The 15266-nt window shown below is 36.6% G+C and overlaps 3 long non-coding RNA genes across 3 annotated transcripts in view; 1 reads left to right on the top strand and 2 right to left on the bottom strand.

Moving 5' to 3' along the window:
- Positions 1-3106, bottom strand: part of LOC146488531 (uncharacterized) — a 43420-nt gene extending 40314 nt beyond the window's left edge. Inside the window, exon 1 of the long non-coding RNA XR_014866357.1 lies at positions 3038-3106. This is a non-coding gene — a long non-coding RNA (uncharacterized LOC146488531). The remainder of the gene's footprint in view (positions 1-3037) is intronic.
- Positions 3107-7340: 4234 nt separating this feature from the next.
- Positions 7341-10542, top strand: LOC146488530 (uncharacterized). The gene is made up of 2 exons (XR_014866350.1): positions 7341-7483; positions 8651-10542. It is a non-coding gene; the product is annotated as an uncharacterized LOC146488530 (long non-coding RNA).
- A 364-nt stretch (positions 10543-10906) lies between these two features.
- LOC146488529 (uncharacterized) lies at positions 10907-14023 on the bottom strand. Its single transcript, XR_014866348.1, has 2 exons — positions 13643-14023; positions 10907-11007 (listed from the first exon to the last, which is right to left on the bottom strand). It is a non-coding gene; the product is annotated as an uncharacterized LOC146488529 (long non-coding RNA).
- Between the last annotated feature and the right edge of the window lie 1243 nt (positions 14024-15266).

Here is a 15266-nt window from a genome sequence, read left to right as displayed (position 1 = left end):
AAATCAGAATCTTCCTAAAAGGATTTTTCAAATGTGGTCGGATACCCTAAAATGGATTCTCATTTTCTTCAAATGGTTCAAGGGCTGAAAATGGTATGTGTATCGCACATGATCGTCCTCCCTAGTTAATGTCTTGCCATTAGAAGTTGTTGAACCAAAACACAAAGGAGAAAAAAGCCTATTCAAACTCTACCGCGTCTTTTCTTTACCGAGGTTTTACCTAGGTGAACTTTCCTGCAGCAACTTTGGAGCCATTAACCGTGATGGAACCTAGGCAAAAAAGCGTCCTACTGCAGGAAAACCGAGGGAAAGCCGCGAGTTACCCCGCGGCAACGTGGCAAATGGGTCTATAGTTCTACGCGGTACTGTATGAACACACAGGGAAGATTTTTAGTCACATGCTAGGTTGAACCAAGACTGTTCACATGCATCAAGTTTCATTCGGCGACAAACACGAGACAAGGAACAAAATTTACAGTGGTTCTTGGAACAAAAATGTTATGGAAGCTTACTGTTAAAACTTTTTTTATTCAATCTTTAAGGGAGCCAAACCAGAAAAAGAATGCACACTTTCATCTTTGCAGGACACAAAAATTTTCTTTCATTTCACTCGTCCATCAGACGAGTACTTTCCAGATTTGAGTTGTCCGAACATAAAATCCTCTCACCTAAAATGTTTTATTTAAGTAAATATACTATCGAAACAATTGCAGTATGGTTACACGTACTAAAACAAAAAACACTTTTAGTCATTAATGTTGTTATGGATAGACGTGGGTAACATCACGCATGTCATGTGAATTTTGAATAATTTTTGAAGTTTGCTTGATAGCTGTGGCTGACAGGCTGAAGAAAAACTTAAACTGACACCTTTTTCCAACAAAGAGAAAATCAGCCGTTTTAAGACAAACAGCAGCCTGACGTTTGCTATTTGGCATTGACTGTTTTAAAATGCAAAAGTATGTAATTATCTTTGACGTCAATATGCAAATTTAGCAGTGAAATATTCATGAGACATATGGAGAATTTTACATTTGTCACCAAAACAATGCGGCTAAAATATGAGATACAGTACTGGTTAAAATGAGTTAATAATCTCGACTCCATCCTCACAAAAATCTATTATTGACGATCAGACTCCAAGCTGGGACTGGTTTGCTGACCAGAATCAGCAGCAAAAAAGGCAACTAAAATTGTCACAAAGGTTGCCAATTTGGCAAGTGTTGTGGTGTTGAAGTAATGTAATGCTGAGAGGTCCTGCATTAATAATTATTATTAGATCCTGACAAAATGATAAAGTTGGACAGCATACCCGAAACAATATTCATTAAACCAGTTTCCTTAGTTATTTCGGTTTGCTCGATCATGCCTTGATTTGTTAACAACCACTCAAAAAATACAATGAAACTTTTAAACCAACTTACCACAGTTATAGGATTGATCCCATCCACAAATTGAAAATATTTTGTATATGATATAAGCTCAAGTCTAGCTTCTTCAACAATAGCAGCAGTGCACAGTTAGCGTTCATGGGAAGTTCATCGTGATGTCACAAAGTTTGGTCTTTCTCTACAAACTAAATATGGATTTAACACAAAAAGTGAATTTCCAAATAGGCTTATATATGAACTTAAGCTCAAAACAAAACAATATTACAGTATATGTGCCTATTCTTAGACAATTTTTGCATTTATCACAATAACTTACCACACAAGGGCGGGACATTTCTAGTGTATCGTTCCTTCCTTACGTAAACACATCCTAAAGATTAGCTGATTGAATACCTGAGGTTTCTCAGTAATTGTGAAAACTATTGTAGGAGATGAGTGGCCTATTCTCGGACAGGTAGTCCCTATTCTTGGACGGTCATTCTTAGATGACTAACCCTTTAAGCCCTAACAGTGATGAGCATCAAATTTCTCCCGGTAATATCAATACTTATCCAACCTTCGAGGTCATGAAAATTAAGGATATAATCACCCAAGGTGAATTTTCTCGAAATTTTTCAAAACTCATTAATAATTCATAAGCCCATTGACCTATCAAATGGTTGATAATACATCACACGCAATGACTTTATATTGACAAACCTCCTCCTTATTAGTATGCGGTGTTTTATCAGCTGATAAAACACTCCATTAGTATGCAGTGTTTTTCTCGTATGCTAATTTCCAACGTTCACAAAAGCATAATTGTAATGAACTCTATATTTCTATTGACACACCCTTTTCCAGGAATGTTTTTGAAGCTGTTCAAAAAACTTGCAGCACGTGTTTTATCAGGTCTGAAACCACTCTGCTACGCCTCGTGGTTTTAAACCAGATAAAACACTCCTGATCATTTTTAAACATTACTTAATAACTTCTCTTGGCTTGGGGACAAGATAGGAGAGTTTGTTCTTTGATATTAGGGGTTAAAATCAACTTAGAAAAACTAAGTAATATTGAAAGTATATGCTACCTTTTTCCTGACTAAAAAAGCATTTTAAAGTCAGTTTGGGAGAGACCTTCCTCAAGTATTAAAGCTAAACAATCTGTTATGGAAGGTTTTGTGAAAAATTTTTTTGCCATACATCGCATGTTATCTAATTCCAGATTATCCCAGAATTTTATTTCATACATATAACGAGCCTTTTAATAAAACATGTGGCTCATGAGGAAAAAAGCACCTCTACTATCCCCCTGTGGAGGCGTGGTGGTGTAGTGATAAGCGCGTCGACTTTCAATTGGACAATCAGAGGGTCGTTGGTTTGAGGCCAGGTTGGTCTCTTCATTACTGCGTTGTTGGGTAGGATTAAGTTGCAAGAGTTAATGCTTGTAATTAATAGCGCATGGTCATTGGCCACTCAGAACCAGTGACGTCATTAGGATGTGTGCTCGAGTTCACTCTCGTGTTGGACAATCTCTGTTAGGCCTTGAAACCCTACCCTCCCACCCATAAGGTGAGGGTCAATATTAAGTTGTTAGCCTGTTCATCTTTTGTCAATAAATTGTTGAACCCCATCTTGGTGTGATAGTAATTTCCTTAGACAAGAAACTTTGCTCCACATTGTCTCTCTTCACCCAGGTGTATAAATTGGTACCGGCGACATACTGCTGAGGGTAACCCTGCGATGGACTGACATCCCATCCAGGGGGAAATAGTAATACTCCTAGTTGCTGCATGCTACAGAAACCGGATTAACCTCCGGCTGTGTGGGCCACTTAGGCTCGTAGTGCGACTTTTTTTTTACCATCCCCCTGTCGGGCTCAATGACACTTAATACAACTTGTACTTGCTTGGCGGGGTTTCAAATCACAAAACTTGAGAAAAAATATATAGCCAAGTTTTGAACTTATCAGTAAATCTTGTTTACCGGTTGTATTCACTTAAGGGGATAAATGTTCCTCCAAACAAGCAATGTTAAATTAAAATACAGTACCGCTTGAAACTATTGGACCATTTGCCGCCATTTTGCCTCCGCAGTTTTACCTTGGCAAAACCCTGTCTAACCGCAATGAAAACCCGGTTTGGCATAGGTTTTTCCGGCTAACTTAAGCTGTGGTAAAGGTCAGGATGCGGTTGGGTTTGAATAGGTTATTGTTCACTTTGTTTTCAAGTTCTTCAAGTGACAATAATTTCTACAATATGCAAACTGTTGGGCTTACGGAAGCTCTCACTCAGAAGGGAAATAATCAAAGCACTCTGTTCAAGTGAATTCATGAATTGAACTGGTAAATGTAACAATATTTTGGATTATGCCTAAAGTTATATGCTTAATGTACAAAACAATTAAACTTCACTCGCAATTTTCCTTTTGATACGCAAAGCAATGCAAAGGTCAGCCAGACATAGTCAATTGATATAAATAGATGTCGGAAATCAATCAATACAATCGATATCAGTTATCGATAACAATTGAACTCACAGAAAGAATTTATTATTGATTATTGTTGATTGAGATAATGGATAATAATTATTGATAGCAATTGACAGTAATCGATAACAATCGCTAATCCCAAGGAGTCCTTTGAGGAGAATTTGTTTCAAACATATTAGATGGCGTTACTATCTAGTAAACAATACAAGACCCGCATTCAAAATTAATGGTAAAACATTTTATTATTTCAGCATCTAGTCCTGCCAGGGTCAGGATGAAAAACACGGAAAATTACTTCTTTTACATGTGTTTTTCCTAGTCAATATTTATGGAGCAAAAGTGATTACTTCTGTGCTCTTGGATTATTTTTTACTTCTTGCTTACTCTTCGATTTATTATTACGCTTCTTTCTTATGCAATTAAGGATGGTGCCTACTTTTGCTACTGCGCATACGTTCTGCGCATCTTGAGATACTCAGGATTCCTATGGGTGATGCCTAGTAATACAGGGATATTTTTGCGTGGTTTAAAACTTTGCGGAGAAAGCAGAACTCAGCAAGAGCTCTTGGTATACCAAGTAAAAATTGGGGGTAATCATGCATTTTTCAGAGATAACAAAGCTTCAATTAAGAAAAAAACACCATACATTGCTTTGTCTTTTACGGCTTTTTAGAATAATTGTTTGGTCGATTATCTTTGAAAATTGCATGGATTCCAATAGCCATTGCTAAGATCTCCTTTTCCCGAATAGTCATAAACCGTGTAAAAATAGTTCGGTATTAGTAGGCACCCTCCTTAACTGAGATTATAAAAACACTGATTTTGTTGTTTATTTTGCTTCATATTAATGTCACTGTTCCGTTTAAAGTATCTAAACACACAAGCTCTAATGAAACATAGAGTAATAAACTAAAGTAAGGACCACTAGACACGTTTGGCATTAATTTGGGGGACACCGCTCGGCGATTGGCGTGACTGGCGACTTCTATTGCGTGACCATTTTAAGGCCTCACTTCTCTGGCACTTCCAGCTGCACCTAGGCCAACAACAACAAAACACAGTTTGTTTTCGTCCACATCCGTGCCGTAATCCGACTGCATATTTTGAATAAAAATGGTGCAAACCTCGCGATCTTGATCAGTGTCATTCTTATATATGGCATTGCGCACTTTACATCAGGAGGCTAATTAAACAAAAATCTTTCTTGTCTGTGTGGCATTAACGGCAAGAATTAGACTGAAACTATTTCTGTTGCTCCGTGATTATTGCCTGTAGGGTGACAAAAACTGAACAAGTTCCCAATGTAGAAAAAGAAACATCAGTCTACAAAAAAAAATTCAGTCCACAAAACAAATTGTTGGTCGTTTGGCTTTCGATTCTATGAGTCCTCACACATTCTTTTGTATGTTTTTTTTTTTAACAATACCCTGATAATAGTAATTACAGTCAACTCTCTCAAAGCGACCACTTCTCGTAAGCGATCACCTCCCGTAAGCGACCACATCGTATAAAACATTTTGTTTCTCAGTTAAATACCGTTTCAAGAGCTCTCTCGTAAGCGACCACAACTCAAATTTCTTAAGGGACCGCAACCACTTTTAGGCCAGAAATTGACCTATTCTTCTGTTTTCTGTTTCTTGTAAGCAACCACCCAACATAATCACGTATGATCGTTAGTAAATAATTAAAGAGTGTTAAGAAATGTAAATAGTCTTTAGTCTAAGTCTTATATATTCATATATTAGCTGTATTTTTCCTTTTTTGTTCTTTTTAATTTTCGAGGACTCTTTTGTAAATCACTTATCAGAGTGAAATTGATTTCCTCAATAAAGATTATTATTTTTACTCAGAAGTGACAAATGTTTAATTTTAAATGACGCTACCCCGGACCGCTGACAGATAATAACAGTAGATAGTCCAGGCGCAATTCAACTTGAAATATGCCGGTGGTTTCAATCTTTTCCTCAAGCCATGGAATAGAAATGCCATAAGATTGTCTCTGCAGAAAATGTAACTATTTGCCTAATTTTAGCTGATAAGCTCATTTTTTTTTTTGTAATTAATTAATCAATCAATCTAGTATTAAGCTTGTTTTGTTGATCTTTTCCATAAGCGCCCACTTTGTCGTGCCCCAAGGGTTGTCGCTTACGAGAGAGGCATAGGCCTTATCATGGTTTTCGACGCCATTTTGACGTGTAGGCAAACAGGCTTGAAATAACATTGTTTGTATGGAAATCCAATGTCAAATAATTTTCATAAAACATCGCTTCTGAAAAATTTATGAATTGGAAACTTTTGGCACTCACTAGAAAAAGGATTTTAAGAACAAAATTAGAGGGATGTAGCTGTGACAGAAAGCGTCCAGTCGTGTTTTGAACTTTCCCTACATTTGTCTGCATAGCGAACCAGCTGTGAGCTGCTACTAAAATAGTTCGCAGGAAAAAAATACAGGGAAATGTATGGAAAGTTCAAAACACGACTGGACGCTTTCTGGCACAGCTACATCCCTCCAATTTTGTTCCTAAAATCCTTTTCCTAGTGCCAGAAGTTTCCAATTCATGAATTTTTCAGATGTTTTATGAAAAATATTTGACATCGGATTTCCATACAAACACTGTTATTTCAAGCCTGTTTGCCTACCCGTCAAAATGGCGTCGAAAACCGTGATAAGGCCTGTTGTCGTATCTTATTCATTGCGGCTTTTGGTTGCTTTCATCTTTGCTGCGGTCGTGGTTTCGTCCCACCGCGGTGAATTCGCGGAAATCCCGATAGGCAAAGACGAGGCTCTTACCGTGTGCAAATGGTCTAATAGTTTCAAGCGGTACTGTATTTTGCCGCTTATGAAACTGTTGTTGAACTTAAAAATACCTTTGGCCTTCGCGCTGTCCAAGAATATAGGCATAACTTACCTCACAAAAATATAACAAGTTTTTTCCCGTGAAGTTGCTCGAAAATGTGAAACAGTTAACTCGTAATTCTTACTTGGAAGCAAACCTTGTTTTTTTGACTGAACGAAACCGGTCGCAAGCTAGCAAAAGTAGACTATAGATCAATAACTCATTAGAACCTATCTTACGGGTTTTATTTAAAGTCTACGAGGAATAAACGAAACATAAATACGTAAAGCGTCCCTGAGATAGGCACATACACTGTAACCTACTGTACGGTAATCCGTTGTTCGAGCACACGAGTAAATATTTGAAGATAACCTGACTTATACGTACCTGTGGGAGTCCAAGAAGTCTTTGAAACAAACAACCGGATGGCGATAAGCTGGCGAATATTAAACGAGAACATGTAAAAACGCTGCAACTATTTAGAGCCACTAGCTACGGACTTGTTTCCCGCGTTTACTCAAGGCCAGTCTACTACCACAGAGCTTGCTGGGCAATCTCGTCTCCAGAGCCCAAGCGCGTTTTGGCCATATATATTGGGTTGAGAATCTACCTTCGTTTCTCGGCGTCTGAACACTGATCTCAAGGATTTTACGCTCGATTTGTGGAAGAAACGTGGAACCATGAAAACAGTCAAGATCTGCTCAGGTAACATCGACCTACGGGAGGTTAACAGAGGTCTTAACATCGACCTATCGGCCTACGGGAGGTTAACATCGGCCTAAGGGAGGTACGTTTTATAGCACCATGTTTGTATCGTATGTATTATACTGGCACAATCGTACACATGGAAAGCTTATTTGCAAGCATTAAAACTTACAATCTTTCAGGGGCTTTTCAGATCGTTAACCTGAGTGTCATTTCATTTATTACCAACTCATAACATCCACCTACAGGACGGTAACATCTACCTAAGGGAGGTTATGATTTTTAAAGCACCATGCAAGTAGGTATTATAATAAGGAACGATTGACTTGAAAAAAGCTTACAAATCTTAAGGGGCTTTTGCATTTCGAATACATGCCGTTTTAGAATAAATTTATTTATAAAAAATTATTATTATTATTATTATTATTATCATTATTATTATTTGAAAAGCCTTTTAATCTCACTAGAATGAGATTAATGAGAGTTTTCTCATTTTTTTATTTACACTCATAACATGGAATATTTAACAATTATTCCACGAGCGCGTGTTGGATATGAGATGATAGATAGCCAACGAGGCGCGTAGCGCTGAGTTGGCTATAATCATCTCATATCCAACAAGCATGAGTGGAATAATTGTTTTATTAAAAACAATCACAAAATATTGCTAGATTTTGCAGATTCCACTTTGCAAGTAACAATTAGAAGACAATTTAATGGTCTCTTTTTCTCGGGCATGGTATAATGGCTCATATACCATGGCCGCTAAGCCAATCAAATCGCTCAAATGCATTATACAATGATCCAGTTTTTAATAAAATATATTATTATCAATATTATTTTTTGGCAACACACTGACCTACGCTGGGCCATTTATATTCATCTAATGAAACACTTTCACAGCCATAAAGATTTGCTGTGAGACGGGAGATGGGTTAAAATAGAAAAATTGCAGGTGCATTAAAATAGCATAAAAGCTGTTATGATGATTAAAGGCAATTATTTTCTTGTTGTTGTTGTTGTCATTTTTTCTTGGCTGACCCCATTAACCTCTACTTCCACATTAAATTTTGCTGGAAGTGACTGTTTATGACTGTTGAAATGATAGATCATAATTTTTTTAAAAATATAACCCTTAATATGTCAGAATTTATTTCAATTTAATTTGTGATCACTTACAAGAGGTTTGACTGTTTGACTGCTTACTACAGTACATAAACAATATTGGTTTTATTTTATTTCTTTTCAGAATGCAATACTTAAACTGTGCAGACGACTGAAGAAACTGCTACTTCAAAGACACCTATGACTCATTAATTCCTCAAAAGACATTGTGTACAACAGATGTTGTTGAACTGTTATTGTCAAGCTTGACCTCTCGTCATGTGGCAAAATTATGTAAAATTTGATATTTCAAGTAATATATCAAACACGAGACACAGTGTTTCATCACGTATCAAACACCGAGAAGAGAGTTGAAAATACAACGCGACGAACTTCGAGGTTTTTGATATTGTGATGAAACACTGTGACGAGTGTTTGATGTGACTTCTCAAACAAACTGATTTTCAAGGAGAAATTAAGGATGCAAAAACAAGGAGTTTTTCATCAGATTTTCCAAACACGTCACGGTGCATGATTTCCTTTGTCTTTTGAATTATTAATGAGTTTGAGAAGTTTGTAGGGTTAATTGATGGAGGATCTCCCATATAATGATGAATTGGATGCAAATGGTCATAATTTTGTTCCTCTCTGGCAGGAAATTGTGTAGATTGGTATATATGTACCACTTAGAGTGGAAAGATACAAAATGACCAACATTTTTTAGTAATGTTTAATTGGAAGAAAGATTCTTAGTCCTTTCTACAACTTAAGGACGGTGCCTACTATTGTTACTGCACATACGTTCTGCGCATCTGGAGATACTCGGGTTTCCTATGGGTGGTGCCTACTATTACAGGGATATTTTTGCGCTTTTTAAAACTATGCGGAGAAAGCAGAACTTAGCAAGTGATTTTGGTATCCAAAAAGAAAATTGGGGGGGAACCCTGCATTTTTCAGAGATAATAAAGCTTCAATTTGGAAAAAAGCACCATACATTGCTTTGTATTTTGCTGCTTTTTAGAATAATTATTGTTGCTTAGTTATCTCTAAAAAATGCGTGGTTACCCCCAATTTCCTTTTTGGATTTCAATACCCACTACCAAGATCTGCTTAATTTCCCGCATAGTGATAAACCGTGCATAAATTCTTTGCTATTAGTAGGCACCGTCCTTAAGCAGTTGTGAAAAGAAATCCCAAAAAATAACTGAGGGTCTTTCTTCTACTTAATCCTGATATTGAAATGCATCTTTCAAATATCCATATTCAATTACAGTTATGGTTGCTAACCTTTATGGCTACTGAGTCAAAAAGATATGACATAAAGAGCTATTATTTTGTAAGTCAACAAATCTGTACCTCAAGTAAAGGTCAAAATGAAATTGAGCCATGCCATGAACCTTTAAGTGTGCTTTTCAAAAGATCCAAATGACCACCCCTAAATGTTTTCATTTTCATGTTTTAAGCTCATGACGTGTCATTTGTTATCAAGTAAGCTCTATGCTTCTACATACGAGTGGAACTTTGTCATGAGTTGGAGAACAAGTCAAATTTGAACAAAAAATAAATGCCCTGTTCTCCCCCCCCCCCCGCCCCCACATGGCATTTGACCATGGACCATGCCTGGGAAGAAGGGAATTTAATTTGGCTGGGGAAGAGAAATTGAACTGAATTTACACTGTACCTTTGGCATGGGAGAATTTGGACTTTTCTCTTTTTGTTCCTTCTGTTTGACAACAATAATTATTGAACAACTGAGACAATATAATATATAATGCTCTTTATTCATAATAATAGTACAAGAGAGTGCATGGTAATAAGTAATAAATCGATATTTGAGATGCCGAAGCCGGGGGCTTATATGGCACAATTCATACAGGAGATTGGTGAAAATGGTGCAATTACTTTACAGTTTACAAATAAATAAATAAATAGATAAATATTAATGTTAATAATAGTGGTAATAATAATAATAATAATAATAATAATAATAATAACTTAAATGAAAACAATTAAATAAATAACAAATAAAATATTAAATTAAGCTAAGCCATGTATACGAGAGTTCAAGTAATGGAAGTAATCTCTAAGTGTTTGTCTACAATTCGAGATAGTAAGCGAATTGCCTAAATCAAGAGGGTTGTCATTCCAAATTTGAGGGCCTTGAGCACAAAGTGCAAAGGCCCCTTAAGATTCATAAGCTTTCTTCAAGTCAATTCTTCCCTATTATAATACATACTTGCATGGTGCTATAAACATCATAACCTCCCTCAGGTAGATGTTTGCCTACTGTATACGTAGGTGGAATTGTTATCACTTGGTAAAAATAAAATGAAATTCAAGTCAATGATAAAAAAGCTCCTTATCATCCCAAGTTTCCCTGCTGAAGAGTAAGCTTCTATGCCTATGAATTGAGTACACAATGTCTTTTGTGAAATTAATGAGTCATAGGTGTCTTTGAAGTAGCTGTTTCTTCAGCGGTCTGTGCAGTTTAAGTATTGCATTCTGAAAAGAAATAAAATAAAAGCAATATTGTTAATGTACTGTAGTAAGCAATGAGAGAGTAATGTTCAATTGTCTTTTAAGGTGTCTTAATAATCATAACATTCTCTCTGACAATCAGTATGGTTTTCCCAAGCATCACTCCACCGCTAGCGCTTATGCTCTTGCTTGTTTATATGACAAAATCTCTTCTGCCATTGACAATAAGGAATGCACAGTTGGTATTTTTATAGACTTGTCCAAGGCCTTTGACACCGTTGATCATAACATTTTGATTTCAAAATTAGAGCATTATGGTGTTCGTGGCACTTCACTTAGAGGGTTCGAAAGCTATCTAAGCAATAGACAACAATATGTGTAATTTAATGGTGTCAGTTCGGAGTCTTGCAAAATTAAGTGCGGGGTGACTCAGGGTTCTATACTAGGTCCCCTACTCTTTCTACTCTTTATAAATGATCTGTGTAACGTGTCAAAGGTCGTGGATTTTATTCTTTTTGCAGATGATACAAACAAAATTATTTTTCTCCCACAAAGATTTTAACTTGCTTCCTGGAATCTTGAATTCTGAAATGCTTAAATTAACTCAATGGTGTCGAGCAAACAAGCGGTCCATTAACTTTAAAAGATCAAATTTTATGGTTTTTAGTCCACCCCAAAGGAGGAAAACACTTGATATATCTATTCAATTGACAACAATGCAATTGAACGTGTGAAAGAGACAGTATTTTTAGGCGTTATCCTCGATGAGCATTTGTCATGGAAACCTCACATTCTTAGTGTTTCTAGAAAAATATCAAAATCAGTAGGTATTATTAATTTTATAAGTCTAATTTTTGCCTTCCCAAAACCTTCTTACACTCCTTGTACTATAGTCTAGTTTACCCGTACTTAATTTATTGTGTTTCTGTGTGGGGATCAACATATCAGTCTAATTTAAATTGGATTATTGTTCTGCAAATGAAGATAATCAGAATACTATATAAAGTTTCTTTTGATGCGCATACTGGTGTTCTTTTTAAAGAACAGGAGATTTTTAAAATTCTCTGACATTTATTAATACCAAATAGGTAAATTTATGTATCTTTTTAAAAGAAGCTTACTTTCAAATTATTTTCGTGATATGTTTACTCTTGCAAGCCAGATACATTCTTATAATACAAGAAATTCCAACCTCTTCTATATACCTTATTGTCGAACTAATCTTTGAAAATTCTCAATTCGGTTTCAAGGTCCTACGTTTTTCAACTCGCTTAGTCGTGAAATTCAAAACAGTGAAAGTATCAGTTTGTTTGGCAAAAGACTTAGAAAATTCCTTCTTTCTTAGTTAAATTGACTCTTTGCTGAGCTACACACCTTTTCTTTTTTTTTTCTTCTTTTAAAAAAAATTTAATTGGAATTTTCATTCAGTACCATTAACTTTTATGGTTTATCCTATAGTTCCAGGAAGCCGATAGTTAATAAGCCCCAGGCTTCTATATAGGCTTCCTAGCCTTTAACACATTTCATCTTGTAAATAGTTTAGTAGGAATATTGTGTATCATCTTTAATGTATTTATGTTGTATTTTTTGGTTAATGGCAAATAAAAAATGAAGCAGTCAAACAGTCAAATCTCTTGTAAGTCAGATCACAAATTAAATTAAAATAAATTCTGACATATTAAGGGTTATATTTTTAAAAATGATCTATCATTTCAACAGTCATAAACAGTCACTTCTAGCAAAATTTAATGTGGAAATTACAGGTTGATGGGGTCAACCAAGAAAAAATGACAACCACAACAAGAGAACAATTGCCTTTAATCATCATAACAGCTATTATGCTATTTTAATGCACCTGCAATTTTTCTATTTTAACCCATAACACCTCTCACAGCAAATCTTTACGGCTGTAAAAGTGTTGCATTAGATGAATATAAATGGCCCAGCGTAGGTCTTTGTTGGCCACAAACTAATTTTGATAATAATATATTATATTCCATGTTATAAGTGTAAATAAAAAAATGAGAAAACTCTCATTATTCTCATTCTAGTGAGATTAAAAGGCTTTTCAAATAATAATAATAATAATAATAATAATAAAATTATAATAATAATAAAAATAATGAAAATAATAATAATAATAATAAATGTTTATATTAAATTTATTCTAAAACGGCATGTACACGAAGTGCAAAAGCCCCTTAAGATTCGTAAGCTTTCTTCAAGTCCATCCTTCCTTATTATAATACCATAACCTCCCTTAGGTAGATGTTTACCTCCTGTACATCTGTCCTGTAGGTGGATGTTATGAGTTGGTAAAAATGACAATTATGAAATTCAAGTCAACGATAGAAAAGCTCCTTATGATCCCAAGTTTCCCTGCGAGAGTGTAAGCTTATATGCGTATGAATTGACTATTATAAAACATAAACTATAAAATGTACACTGTAGGCCACTCTACCTCCCTTAGGTAGATGTTAACCTCCTGTAGGTGGATGTTATGAGTTGGTAATAAATGAAATGACACTCAGCTGGTCAACGATATGATTAGAAAAACCCCTGCAAGATTGTAAGTTTTAATGCTTGCAAATAAGCTTTCCATGTGTACGATTGTGCCAGTATAATACATACGATACAAACGTGGTGCTATAAAACGTACCTCCCTTAGGCTGATGTTAACCTCCCGTAGGCCGATGTTAGCCTCCTTTAGGTCGATGTTAAGACCTCTGTTAACCTCCCGTAGGTCGATGTTACCTGAGCAAATCTTGACTGTTTTCATGGTTCCACGTTTCTTCCACAAATCGAGCGTAAAATCCTTGAGATCAGTGTTCAGACACCGAGAAACGAAAGTAGAAAGAACTCTGTATTCTACCATAACGAATCCTAACAAACGTTCGAAGTCTTTATTTCACCGACGTCGTCCGCCATTACTACTAAAAGAGAGTGAATACAGGTCAATTTCCGGTATAATCGGATCTCGGATCGTGGCTGCTCCGAAGAATCACCCGATAACGTCACCTCCCGTAGGCCGATGTTATCTTTTCTCAACCTATATATTGGTCACCTTGACGCCGAGGGAGGAAATAAGGCCCTACCCTACCCTGCTTGACGCCTGAAGAACGTTGTGGCAGGGGATTCCGACAGGAAGCCCCAAACCGAAAAACTCCCTGCAACCAACTTCTTTGTTTTGGAGGGAGATTTGAAATATCAAACTCGAGTTTTGTAATGTTTATGTGTGGTTGTGTGTGTGTGTGGTTTTATTTTATCGTTATTATTGTGTTTTTTTTTTTCTATCGCCTGTATCGCCTCCATTTACCCTCAACTTAATTGGCTTAGACATCACGGATTCAAGTAAACTTTAACCAGTAGTCAACAAGAATCCGAAAGCAGATTTCATGAAGGAAACAGTTTTAAACTGTGTTTAACTAAACCAGGGGCCCGTTTCTCGAAAGTCCCGGTAACTTACCGGACCCGAAAAGTATATTTTTAAATGTTTTTTCGCCGATTACGCAGTGATTACAGACATGGTACTTGGCCAATGCTTTCATAGAATTGTAAGATTTTAAAATTTAGTATTCAAAGCTGACAAAAATTGACTTCTTTTAAGAGACATTTATCACGAAAGACATTTATCGGGCCCGGTAAGTTACCGGGACTTTCGAGAAACGGGCCCCAGGAGCCCATGACTGACTAAACAGCTTTGAAACGTGTTTAAGCCTTGGTGTGAATGCGGCATTAAATTACGTAAAGAGACGGGGGCTACGACTTGCCATCACCTCTCATGACTTCCAATATGAATCTTGTAAGCCAGTAATATAATTTACCTCTTTCACGGGGGTGGTGTCCAAATCAACTGGCACGGACCATACTCATCTCCAAGGGTTTCAATTTGTGTGTTTCGGTATTCAGCCCAGGTTCGATAGACGTAACTCGACCGCGCGGTACTTTGTCGAGTTTTCTTCGGAATTCTGTCTCTTTCTCTTTGCTCAATTTCGTTCACTGTTGTAAGCTTTTGGAACTTGCACTTTTATCGAATTCATTCCCAAGCACTCGGATATGTCTACGCTCTTAAAAGCAAGTAATTCTTGAGTGGTAAGGACGACCTCAAAATCCTCGAGCGCTGTATACTGGCTCATAGCCCGAGCTAGCCTGCGTGGCCGGCGTAATCGGGGAAGGGGAAGGGGAGCGAGGGAGGCGAGAAAAAATTTTTTCTCGCCTCCCTCGCTCCCCTTCCCCTTCCCCGATTATGCCGACCACGCAGGCTAAGCCCGAGCAAATGAGGC

Source organism: Pavona decussata, unplaced genomic scaffold, assembly GCF_977016875.1.
Source record: "Pavona decussata unplaced genomic scaffold, jaPavDecu1.1 SCAFFOLD_9, whole genome shotgun sequence".
NCBI classification, from domain to species: domain Eukaryota; kingdom Metazoa; phylum Cnidaria; class Anthozoa; order Scleractinia; family Agariciidae; genus Pavona; species Pavona decussata.
Note: the sequence above shows the minus strand (reverse complement) of the source record. Positions and strands in the feature narration are given on the sequence as shown.